Source organism: Papaver somniferum, unplaced genomic scaffold (assembly GCF_003573695.1).
Source record: "Papaver somniferum cultivar HN1 unplaced genomic scaffold, ASM357369v1 unplaced-scaffold_139, whole genome shotgun sequence".
NCBI lineage: Eukaryota > Viridiplantae > Streptophyta > Magnoliopsida > Ranunculales > Papaveraceae > Papaver > Papaver somniferum.
The window spans coordinates 2372872-2383301 of NW_020623156.1; the positions used below are offsets into that span (position 1 = coordinate 2372872).

General features: G+C 36.4%; 1 pseudogene; it reads right to left on the reverse strand.

Annotated features, from left to right (window-relative positions):
- Nucleotides 1–400: 400 nt before the first annotated feature.
- LOC113335277 lies at nt 401–2277 on the reverse strand (annotated as a pseudogene).
- Nucleotides 2278–10430: the final 8153 nt, after the last annotated feature.

Below are 10430 nucleotides of genomic sequence, written 5' to 3' on the forward strand. Positions count from 1 at the left end.
TTTTCCAAAAAAAAATAAAAAATAAAAATCATAAAAATAAATGATTCATACAGACGTAAACATAATGACATGGGAACAAACCACATAGATACATAGATCGATCATGGAGTATATATGGACTAAATAAAAGCGTAACGTTAATATTGAAAAGGGAACAAACTGGTTAACAGAACCATATAGCATTTGATTTCCACATAGATACCTGTATAAATTAATTAATACATACGGACTACTGCAACAAAAAGTGTAAAAAGCAACATTTGATGCGAAATACCAACAGTAGGAACTTTTAATGTACTTATGAACATGGAACTACAACTTGATGAGGGCCTAGAACCGGTGGCAGATTTCTCTCAGTCAGCGGACGCTTCCTTTTCTTAAGCCAATGATGTATGGATCATCAATAGTTAGATTTGAAGGGATGATAAACCTTAAGATCAGCGACAACACCTGCTACTGAGCCGGCTGCAGCTGCAATTAAGATTACTAAACAAATAACGCTTAGTAGTTGAAGGCAAAACCATTTGGGTCTCCACTTGGGTATCTTTTTCTGTGATATGTACATCTCCACCGGGAAATAAACAGTTAATGGCCAGAACACAAATGCGCCAATAATCCCAATAACGTCATTGAAGAACGGAAGAAGCATGGATATAATTGTAGTTAGCACCACAAACATTGTTCTCCAAACAACTCTGAATAGGTTGAGATTGTAAGGGCGGCATCCTGGGATAGGTACTTGAAAGTTTTTGTTGACGAAATCACTCTTTGGCCATTTAGTGGCTGCACATTTCTCGATGAAGGCAAATAAGGGCAGGCAATAGACTTGGTAACCTCCAACAAGGTGAATTACAATTGCTACGTTGGCAATGTCGACTAACCAATATGGATTGTAGAACCCAAACCCGGTTAGCAAGTTTCCTGGTGCCATGTCACCGAATGCCGCATAGCCCATACATCCACAAAGCATGTAGAAGATCGTTGTAGTTGAAACACTGATTAAACTTGCTTTCTTCATAGTTTTAGCTTCTGATGGTGGTGCTTTTAATGTGTCCTGTTTGTTCCAAATAAACACAGTTAGAGGGTGTATTTTCTTGATTTCTTTGGTGCTGTAAGAAAAAATTTCTGGTCCTAGTAAAAATAATTTGTACCTGAATTTCGATTAGGAGCATTGAATACGAGTAGGCAAAAGCGATATTTCCAAATGCTTGGGATCTCCTCCATATCTTTTGGGCTTGACTTACCGTACCAATGCTAATTCCGTTCAGACTTCCTTTGAATTTCCCATTTTCTAAATAAAAGAATAAGTATACAGATTTCAGCAATCATAAAATAAATATGAAACCAAGTGCTAGAGAAAAAAAAAGAATCACAAAAAGGAACTATATATAAGCTAACATGCCACTTTTGCAATTCCAAGACCCATTCCGATCCCGGAATAAGTAAATGACATAACTGCAGCAACCTTTGATAGCCATGTAATTTGATCAATATCTGGAATTTGGGAGAATATGATTTGTAATAAACCAAATATGATCATGTATGGGGTACTCGATGTATGGCACGGGTTATCGTTGTGGCTAGCATGGAAACAATTAGACCTCTCTACAGCCCTGTTTTATTCAAATTACAAACCAAACAAGAAATCAGAACCAAATTATATTTAATTACGTACTGAGAAGCAAATTAACCGCTAATGAAAAGTTTAGGGGAACTCACATCATACTTATGGATGCTGCAATTGTATATCCAATTCCAACACCAAAAAGATTTATGTATTGAATCAACCCACAAAGCTTGACCTTAGAGCCCCCAAGATTAGTGTGAACAGCATCCATGTAAGTGTAGTTTCTTTGGCCTGTAACTTGGTCGCCAGTTCTATAGCAGTCAGAGAGTAAACAGGATGTGTAGTAAATCACAAAGGCAAAAACCAACATCACAGCTGGACCACCAATCCAACCAAGCTGCGCTATGGCCCATGCTAATGAGAGCACTCCTGATCCTATGACGGCCGTTATAATATGTGCAGTCGCTGTCCATACGGTTCCTGCAGATTTAATCACAATCTTCAGTATATATTTCCCAATCAAAAAAGAAAAGCACTTTGAGTGTTATTAAAAGTGATGATTCGAATATTCAAAAGAGTAATTAATATTTACCTGTTCTTTTAAGTCGGCCATCATCATCAAAAGATTTGGATCCATCTTGCAGTGGTGGCGTTACGTCAAGTGAATGATCATATTGATTCTTAGCTGCAGCAGTAGCATTAGTAGTCATATTTATGTCACCCATCTTCAAACCAATTAAACACCAATGGTAAGCAAGTAGCAGAGAAAGAGAGAAAGCAGGTAAAGATATAAATTTTAATGTGCTTTAGCTACGATAGACTTGTCCCCTTATATAGTAAACAATACAATACTAAACCTAATAGAATCCTACTAATTAACCTCTGTTGATTCGGAAAATAAATCATTACCTAATAGGAAACAAATCATATTCACCAGTACAACAAAAATCCTAATTCTTATAGATGCATACATTTAAGTCCTAATCCGCTTCAAAAAATAATATTAAAAGTGTCATTGACGCCACAAAGGCAAAAGAAAGATTTCAAAAGTATCTAGAGCAGCAGAGGTTTTATGACGACGAAGATGATGATGATATAATAATAAAGAATCTCATGATGATCTTCTATGACGACTGTTGCATACTCAACAGTAACTGGAGATAGGTTGCCCCTATCAAATTGTCGAGTCCTTTAATACAATCGACTCTGTCCGTTCAATGTTAGTCACGTGTCAGTCATCCATTGTTCCTCTCTAGGGTTCAGTTGATGGTTAAATGCTGTAAGAAAAATCTATCTGAAGTTAAGAAGAAAATAAATGAAATAGATATTCGGTTGTGCTGTTCTTCAGCCAGATTGGCCTGAATCTCTGATTTAAGAGCTACTAATTCTGATTATTATCCACCATATTATCATTATTGTTGTTAAATTGTTGTAAGTATACAACAATTGGCATCGGAGCCGGTCTTTCCATTCAAAAATTCATCAATTTGTTTTTTCTCACCATGACTTTGAAGGATGTTGAAGCTGAGGTTGGAAAATTGAAGGGATCTCATGATGTTCTTCACATTAAACTTACAGATCTCAGTGGTTCAGTTGATGCTTTAACTGCCAAGTTTGATAATCTTATGCAATTACTTGAACAATCAAATTTTCTTCAACATCAGACTGAGAGACCTACTGGTTCTCAGAATGAAGCTCATGATGCTCATATCTTAAATCAACGTACTACACCTCCTTTACATTATCATCATAATCGTATACCAAAGTTGGATTTTCCAAGATTCGATGGTGATAATCCAAGGAGCTGGATCCAAAAGAGTGAGTGATATTTCAAGATAAATGATATTAAAGAGCACCTGAAGGTGAATATTGCTTCGATCTAATTGGAAGGTAAAGCTGAAAAGTGGTTTTTAAATTTTCAAGTCAATAGGCTTCGTATTACGTGGTCTGGTTTATCTGCTCATATTTGTGCTCGATTTGAAAACCCCATTGAGGAAAATTTTGTGGGTATCTTTAATAAACTTATTCAGAGTTCAACAGTTGATGATTATTATGAGGAGTTTGAATCTTTGAAAGCCTTGATGTTAAATATGAATCCAACTCTTACTGAAGCTTATTTTATCATGAGTTTCCTTAGTGGTTTGAAGGAAGAAATTGGTAAGTCTGTATCTATGTTTCATCAGAGACTTTATCTGAAGCTTTCTCTTTAGCTAGATTGCAAGAGCAGAAAGTTAACATTGCAGCTACAAATACTAAACCATTTACCAGATTATTCAGTACATCTTTTCAAAACAACAGACCATACTCTTCGCCAAATTTTCTTCCTAAACCCATACTTACATCACTTAAATCTGCACTAATGACACCAAAATACTTTTCTACTTCTCAATCCAAATCCAACTATGCAAGCCCTACCATTAAAAGACTCACTCCTGAGGAAATGCATAAGAGAAGAGATCAAGGTTTATGCTACAACTATGATGCAATTTACAGGCCAGGGCACTTTTGCAAAGGTAAACAGAAAATATTCATGCTTCAAATGGACAATTCTGAGTCACAAGATACAGAGGAAGAGGAGGAAGTTTTTGAGGAAGTTGTTGAATCTCCAATTAATTCCGACATTGAGATATCACTTCATGCTCTCACTGGCATAATTACAGGTGACACCATTAGAATTCCTGGTGTTCTGAATAAGCATAAGGTATCAATTCTGATTGACTCTGGCATCACCACTAGCTTCATTGATAGCAGTTTAACTTCTAGTCTTCACTGCAAAATAACTCCAACTGCTTCAATGTTGGTAATTGTTGCAAATGGTGACAAAACATGTAGTACTGACATTTGCTCTAAGCTTCAATGGATTCTGCAAGGCCACAAGTTTGTATAAGATATGAGAGTACTACTGATACAGGACGTATTTGAAACCATTTTATTAGGCGAGTCTTGTTAGTCAAGTACACGTCCATTGCTTAGTCTTTAGTCTTTCAATCTGTTTAGTTAGGATTTACTATGAGTGTGCTAGTTAGTTGCATGAGTCAAATAAGGTAAGTGATGGTACTGTTATCGGCAGGATATCTAGGAATTTAAGTTGTTAGGATAGACTACACAGTTCAGGTCGGTTCCATGGCTATAAATAGCCATTTGGTTTATCATTGTAATCAGCTTGCGAGCTCGTCTATTGAATTATTATTAACCAGTTGGTTGTTATTTGGGTTAAACTCCATTGTTGCTTTCTTGTACTCTTGGATTAGAGTTTGCTCCTGGATTGGAGTGTTTTATCGGTTACTTTAAGGAGTGGATTCTCCTTGTTTTCAAATCGTTTCCGTTGTGCCGTATCAGGTGGTATCAGAGCAGGTTTTTCCTGCGTTGTTCGTCTGTGAGGCCGCCTAGAAGAATCAGTCGAGGATTCCTGTGATCTCTAGGTTTTTATTAAAAAAAGGAAAATGCAAAAGAAAAATTTCAGAAAGAGAAAGGAGAAGTTGAAGATCTTTTTCTTGTTTATCATTCCGCACCACTGCCCTGGGTAACTATCTCGCTCATCATTTGTTGGTTTGCTGTGTTCTTTCTTGTTTTTTTTCCTTGCTGTGTTTGTGAAACTCTAGGGTTTACGTTGCTTACGAAGGATGAAAGAAAGATCCAGAACTCCGAACCAAGTCTTGTTTGGCTAAGGTAAAAAAAAAAATACATCTCGGCCACTCTTTTGTTACTGATCATAACTTCGTTCAATAAATCCCAGCAGAAACCCATTTTCTATTAAGTAGTCAGCCAATTTCCAAATCACTGGACGTTTGGGTTCCGTGTATGACTAAGTTCCCAAAGGAAAACGTAGAGCAGCTCTATGGACAATATTTGTGCTACACATGATCGGAAAATTAGGTTATCTAAATTTTCTGGAATTGTTAATGGAAAAAAAATACCATTTTGTAATCGATGAGAGTTGTGAAGAGAACTTGGTGTCAATTCAAGCAGTACAGTTGATGGGTCTCGAAGTAGATTGGTATGCTCGACCAGATTGCATTGAGTGGTCTAATACAGGAGGAGCAATTATGCGGATGGGTGGTTGTAGATTTCCATTGTCATTCGGTAAGCATTATTCTAATTCACATTTTCATGAAATCGTTGACATGGATGTATGCGACATCGTGTTGGGAAGACCATGGTTGTTTGATGTTGGTGCAGTTCGTAGAAGCCGAGACAATGCTTATGAGTTCACGTGGGGGAATATTAAGATGATTCTTATACCAACTCTTCGACCTTGTAAAGGAGAAGAAGATGTACAGATGAAGACTTTGTGCCTAACAGTTGATAAATTGGGCTTGCAAGAGCAGACAAACAGTGAAAATGAGGCAATGGTTAATAAAGATTTACAAAGGAATTCACTTGGCTGTATGTTGGTCCCAAAGTCAGTATAGATTGGTGTTGCAGACAAGGGAGGCGTGTTAGTTAAAGCTTATGAGTTAATGATAGTGGATGCTAGTTATTTTGTTCCCTATGATTATGTGGATCCATTTGAAGTGCGACCAGTCTCTTATGGGTATTTTTACGCTAGTGTTCAGAAGTTGTTATTGGAGTTTACACACCCCAGACGAAAAACAAAGCTATACGGGAAACACAAGTCAAGTTCTTACCTGAGTCCCTAGTTTGTTTTGTGAACACTTGGTGATTCCACTGCACAACTCGAGGTCAAGCTGCTTTAAAGGATGTGGGAACACCAAAACTATTTCGTCAATTTGTCATTTCCAGTATAAACTCGAGACGAGTTTCGTCGCAGTAGGGGATCCTGATACGGGACGTATTTGAAGCCCTTTTATTAGGAGAGTCTTGTTAGTCAAGTACAGGTCCATTGCTTTGAGTGTGCTAGTTAGTTGCAGGAGTCAAATAAGATAAGTGATGGTATTGTTATCAGCTTGCGAGCTCGTCTATTGAATTATTATTAACCATTTGGTTGTTATTTGGGTTAAATTCCATTATTACTTTCTTGTACTCTTGGATTAGAGTTTGCTTCTGGATTGGAGTGTTTTATCGGTTACTTTAAGGAGTGGATTCTCCTTGTTTTCAAATCGTTTCCACTGTGCCGTATCAACTACCATTGGGAGTTTGTGACATTGTATTGGGAGAAAACTGGCTCAGGACATTAGGTGATGTGCTTTTTAAGTTCTCTAAACTCAACATCTCTTTTAAGTACAATAATAAAAGGATCACATTACAAGAAGCTACTCGTAGCAGTACTTTACACATGATGAGTGGCTCAGCAGTTACGAACAATTGCTCCTGCCACATTTCAGGCACTAATGAATGACATCGTTCAACCATTTTTAAGAAAATTTGTTTTGGTATTCTTTGATGATATTCTCATTTACAACTCTAGTATGGATGAGCATTTGGATCACCTCAAGATTGTATTTTGTCTCCTTAGACAACATCAACTTTTGGCCAAGTAGTCTAAGTGTTGTTTTGAACAACCTTCTTTGCAATATTTGGGACATATAATTACAACTGAAGGAGTATCTATTGATCCTAACAAGATTTCTTGTACGCAACAATGGCCAACTCCTACAACTATTAAAGTTCTAAGAGGATTTCTTGGCCTTATTGGATACTGCAGGAAGTTTGTCCAGGGATATGGATCTATTAGTAAGCCATTAACTGATCTCCTCAAGAAGAATTCTTTCATCTGGAGTTCAGCAACAAAAATTTCTTTCAACAAACTTAAGGAAGCTATGACTCATACTCCAGTATTAGCTTTACCAGACTTCACTAAACAGTTTGTGGTTGAAAGTGATGCCAGTGATTCATGTATTGGAGTTGTTCTACTTCAAGATAATAAACCACTTGCTTACTTCAGTAAACCCTTAGGCCCAAGAGCACAAGCATTATCCACTTATGAGAAGGAGTTTTTGGCCATTGTAATGGATGTACAAAGATGGAAACATTATCTGCAAGGTGGATAATTCATTATCAAAACTGATCATCAAAGAATTCAGTACTTCCTTGATCAGAGAATCACCACCAATTGTTTGGTTTTGTATATGAAATTGTTTGGTTTTGAATATGAAATCCAGTATAAGAAGGGTTCTGACAATGTGGTGGCTGATCTTCTTTCCAGAAGACCATTAAACTCAGCCCAGTGCATTTCTATGTCCCTATCTACACCTACATGGATGCAGGATGTTCTCCTCAGCTATGAAAATGATTCAAAGGCCAATCAACTCACTTCCCAATTGTTGCTGCAACCTAACTCTGCTCCTCATTTCACCCTTCAAGAGGGTATATTAAGATATAAAAATAGAATCTTTCTTGGTTCTGTTAAGAAACAAGTTTTAGCTTCTCTGCATGCTTCTACTGTGGGTGGACATTCAGGCGTCCAAGGAACTTATGTGAGAGCCAAAGGCCATTTTTATTGTCCAAGAATGAAGAAGGATATGTTACTCTTTGTGTCTCACTGTGATCTCTGTCAGAGAAATAAGAGTGATTCCACTACTCATGCTGGTCTTCTCCAACTTCTACCTATTCCAGATCACTCTTGGAAACACATTTCCATGGATTTCATTGAGGGGTTACCTATCAGTGACAAGAAGAGTGTGATTTTGGTCATTGTGGATTGACTAACAAAATATGCACACTTCATTGCTCTGCAACATACTTATACAACTGCATCTGTTGCCAAAGCTTACCTCAATCAGGTATTCGAACTTCATGGATTACCTTCTTCAATTGTGTCTGACAGAGACAAGGTTTTTACCAGCCATTTTTGGCAAGATTTATTCAAAGCTTTGGGCGCCAGCTTGAACTTCACTAGTAGAAAAATTGGCTTAGGTGACAGTTCAAAACTGTCACCAAAATACTTATGTGACAGTTTTGAAAAATATTTGGACTGTCACCAAAGCCACTGTTACGAAAGGTCTTATAGGAACTGTTACCGTATCATGACTATTACATAACAGTTTTTCATAAAACTGTCGTTGTTGACGTTTTATGGTACCATTTTATAAATAGAACTGTCATTTGGAACTCTGATTTCTAGTACTTGGATGACAGTTTTCCCAAAAACCTGTCATTAGTAACAAGGTACCGTAACGTATTCTAGATAGAACTGCCATCATAAACTTAATTTCTTATTCTGAAGTAACAATTTCTTCTTAAACCTGTCACTGTTGGCGAGCAAAGGTAACACCGTTCTAAATAAAACTGTCATAGAGAACATAATTTCTTGTACTAGGGTGACAGTTTATTCAAAAGAACTGTAAAAATTTATTCAAAAGAATTGTAGGGAACTTCGTATACTGTTATGTAAATACCCAGATAATCATGGAAAGATTTTTAGCATTCAGTAACAATTATTAAAACGCAATGAATTGCAAAACGATTCTTAACATTGTCATCAAACTCGATAAACTGTTTAACAGATAGATAGCAAAATCGATAAACTGTTTAACAGATAGATAGTACGGAACTAGTAAGTTGAAATCAATAAGTTAAGCGCAAGTGAAAGTATTACATAATTCAAAGCATATATAAACGCAGTACTGCCCAATACGAAGATGAAAAGAGAAATCTAATACGAAGACACTTAATCAGAATACACTTCATCATTATGGCTGGATTCGCAAGGGGGGCAACAAGATAAAGATATTGACAAAATCATGCGAAGGACAATTATATTTCTCTTTTCATACTAATTTTGGATTCTAATTTAGTGTTTTCGTATTTACTTAAACTTATTTTCATCCAGGGTTGTGGAAGGATGCCTTAAAAAAAGACGTTCGAGTGGTTCTACCGTGTTTGGTTTCCCACAAGTAAGTGCATTAACCTAATTGTGATGATAAATTGCGAAATTTGATATTATTAACCCACATATATGTTGCTTTAATATGTAGCATATCCCGCAACATAAAAACAATTAGGAATCTGGACTTTATGCAATGCGATTCATGAAAGAAATCATAGAAGGGAAGCTAAAACTGAATAATACAGTAATGGTTAGTCCACTTTTGATGTTTTCTTGTCCTACTTCAGATTTTCATCTTCTTAATTAGTTGTTGATTTTAGAACCTTCCTGTGTTTGTTGAAGGCTTTGTATCAAATAAGTTTTTCTCAAATGCTAAAATGAAACTTCCTTTAGCCGGAACTTGATATGATTGTTATACTTCAAATGCAATATCGCCCTGGTTGATTTCGTGTTCTTTCTGCAGAGGAAGTCTGAGTACGAAGAAGGAGATATCGGGGAAGTACGAAGAGAATGGGTGAACCACGTGTTATCGTTATTGGTGACATGAATTGGCAGGAGTAGATTTCGGTCAGCACTGAACGAAAAATGGAAGTGGTTTCCAATTTCACTGTTTTTTTATATTGGCTAGTATTGCTTTTATAAATATTTTGAATTATGTAATACTTTCACTTGCGCTTAACTTATTGATTTCAACTTACTAGTTCCGTACTATCTATCTGTTAAACAGTTTATCGAGTTTGCTATCTATCTGTTAAACAGTTAATCGAGTTTGATGATAATGTTAAGAATCGTTTTACAATTAATTGCGTTTTAATAATTGTTACTGAATGCTAAAAATCTTTCCATGATCATCTGGGTATTTACATAACAGTATGCGAAGTTCCCTACAATTCTTTTGAATAAATTGTTACAGTTCTTTTAAATAAACTGTCACCCTAGTACAAGAAATTATGTTCTCTATGACAGTTTTATTTAGAACGGTGTTACCTTTGCTAGCCAACAGTGACAGGTTTAAGAAGAAATTGTTACTTCAGAATAAGAAATTAAGTTTATGATGGCAGTTCTATCTAGAATACGTTACGGTACCTTGTTACTAATGACAGGTTTATGAACAAACTGTTACCTTAGTTTAAG